We start from the raw sequence: 3,591 nt of genomic DNA on the forward strand, positions 1-3,591 counted from the left end.
AGGTCTTCCTCTAACAAGAATAGGGGACCAATGGCTGACTCAGACGAGAGCGGAGCAATACATTCAGCAGGAATATTGGTACGTTGAAGTTAAATAATATTTTTTAAAAACATCTTTCTTTTGCATACAATTATATAGAGATATAACAAAAGATGCTATATTGAATGCTTGCTTAACCGCTGGTTTTACCATTAGATGGAGGAAATACCATGAACTACTTTTCTGATTTCTTTCTCGGACTTTTTCGAATTTTATGTAAGTAAATAAATGCATGGACACCCTTTAAAGAATGCACACATTCATATGCCCTTATACACACATAGGCCACACAAACAGCATAAACACACACACACGCACACACACACACACACACACACACATATATATATATATATATATATATATATATATATATATATATATATATTATATGTTCATTGCGGGTAAAATGCTGCAAAAACCCAATAATATTTATGTTAACCAGCAACGACCCGGTTCCTACCTCTTGTATAATATGTCCTGGAAGATAATTTATAGGTGACTAGGGACATTTAACTATGTTCCAGAAAAAAAAATGGTTAACCGTCTCTCTCTCTCTCTCTCTCTCTCTCTCTCTCTCTCTCTCTCTCTCTCTCTCTCTCTCTCTCTCTCTCTATATATATATATATGTATATATATATGTATATTATATATATATATATATATATATATATATATATATACATATATATATATATATATATATATATATATATATACATATATATATATATATATATATATATATATATATATATATATATATATATATATATATATATATATATATATGTATATATACACATACATATATATGCCTTTTTTTCTGGGAACTGACATTATATGAGTGAAATCGCAAACTATTGCAAGACTTATAACCTTAAATATCGTTTGAAATTTGGTATTTTGTGTTAAAGAAATAAAATAAAATGAGTCAATCTACTCTCATGTGGCTGTCTTGATGATAGTACCCGTGTGTGGAAATTACACACAAGAGTACTATCTTTAATAAACACTGCAGATTATGACCAAATAAAGTTTAGGTTAAGTAGAGACACATAATACTATTACCCAGCACCCTAAATAACATTTATTTGAAAACTCTTATCACCCCTTAAAACAGAAGAAATGTCTTAATTTAACGATCAATTACAAGATTTTGTCGGAATGGACAACTCCTCAGTGCACTTAAAAAGTTTAAATGTCGCTCATAAATGTCACAGGCAAGGGGCAGTGACATTGCCCAATCAAGCAGGAGAATGCCCTAGAAACTGACCATATATACCATATGATCAGTGGCCAAGCCCCCTCTCCATCCAAGCTGGGACCAAGGAGGGCCAGGCAATGGCTGCTGATGACTCAGCAGATAGAATTATAGGCTCCCCCAAACCTAACATCCTTAGCTCACAAGTATATATATAAAGGTCGCTCATGAATGGCAGAGGTAAGGGACAGTGACATTGCTCTATCAAGCAGGACAATGCTCTAGAAACTGACCATATATACCATATGATCAGCGCCCAAGACCCTTCTCCATCTAAGCTGGGACCAGGGACGGCCAGGCAATGGCTGCTAATGACTCAGCAGATAGACCTATAGGCTCCCCCAAACCCCACATCCTTAGCTCACAAGAATATAAAGAAAGGTTGCTCATGAATGGCAGAGGCAAGAGACAGTGGCATTGGCCCTAGCAAGCAGGACAATGCCCTAGAAACTGACCATACATATAATATGATCAGCGGCCATGCCCCCTCTCCATCCAAGCTGGGACCAATGAGGGCCAGGCAATGGTTGTTGATGACTCAGCAGATAGGCCTAAAGGCTCCCTCAAACACACCACTCTTATCTCACAAGGATGGTGAAGTTACATGACCAAAGGAACTACAGAGTTTGAGCGGGACTTGAACTCCAATCTGGCGTTCTCCAGTCAGGGACGTTACCACATCGGCCACCACAACCTTAAATGGAAATGGAACGGAAAGAACTGGTAAGTCATACGTATATAACTACTCAGACAGAAGACTTCATTTATTAGCAGGAACAGGTTTCTGCAGAGGTATTGAAATTACTAACCTAATAATTTCAAAGGAATAACATTCATTTTTCTCAGCAGATGTACCCAAAAATAATCTCAATAAATATATATATATATATATATATATATATATATATATATATATATATATATATATATATATATATAAGATTTATCTAATGTATGAAATAAAGAGATTCTCTAATTGTCTGTCTGGTTGGATGAAATTATGTCCACTTCTGTGAGTCCTCCCAGTCCAAATTCTCGTCAGCAGACCCCATACTGAGTCCTTAATCACTCTTATCGTTTCCAATGTCCTTCCCTTGTATGGAAACTTCATTACTTACCAAATTCCATTAGTCACTTCCCAACAGTAATCCATCATCTGGAAACCTTCTGACGACAAAGCTGCTGTGACCAGATTAATTGCTCAATTCTTAGAACTTTTAACTTTTTTTTTGAAGAAAGCAATATCTTGTAATGGATTATAACGTACTTTCGTATTATTATTATTATTATTATTATTATTATTATTATTATTATTATTATCATTATTATTACTATTATTATTATTACTTGCTAAGCTACTACCCTAGTTGGAAAAGCAGGATGCTATAAGCCCAGGGGCTTCAGCTATTCTCTTCCCCTCTCTGCCATTCATGTCTGCTGCTATGAATAGCTTCTCTTTCACTGTTCTAAAAGCTGCCTCGAACTCTTGTAAAAATAATTCAAACTTTTCTCTCGTGGCACGCTGTAATAGAGCTTACACCTGTTATCTATCTCTCTAGTTCCACTTCCTTTCCATCTAGTCTGGAGGACACACAGGATATCTATCCTACTCCACTATCTCCTACAATGTTCTCCTTAGAGTGCTGACACACTAAATATCTGCTCTTATCTTCCATTCTGTCACTATATGTGTGTGGGCATATATATATATATATATATATATATATATATATATATATATATATATATATATATATATATATTAATATATATATATATATATATATATATATATATATATATATATTTATATATATATATATATATGTGTGTGTGTGTGTGTGTATATATATATATACATATATATCCCGTGAACACGTGTATTCCAACATAAATACAATTTGAAAACGATTCAAATTGAAGCATATTGCAATAGAATGTCACCATTATTGTTAAAAGAGGCAAAATGTTTTTAACTTGTCCACAGTGAAAAAAACTCCTCAGCGAAAAGGTAAATGGACAGAGTTTTATATCACCAAGCGTCGAGGGATAATATACGGGTTCACTGATGTCCTTATCGCAAAAAGATACGGAAGACGAGATTTTCTGTAAAGAAAAAAATAAAGTAAAAAAACATGTGGCTTGTAAAGGTGAATAGAAACTTTTTATTTTGATGAAGTGGTATTTACAGGAGTTGTATAATTCATTGAAAAAAATTCAATTTTATGCTAGAACTGAACTTTTAAAAGAAATATCCCGTGTTAATGGAAGAATTATTCATGTTTGAT

This window comes from Palaemon carinicauda, chromosome 22, assembly GCF_036898095.1.
Source record: "Palaemon carinicauda isolate YSFRI2023 chromosome 22, ASM3689809v2, whole genome shotgun sequence".
NCBI lineage: Eukaryota > Metazoa > Arthropoda > Malacostraca > Decapoda > Palaemonidae > Palaemon > Palaemon carinicauda.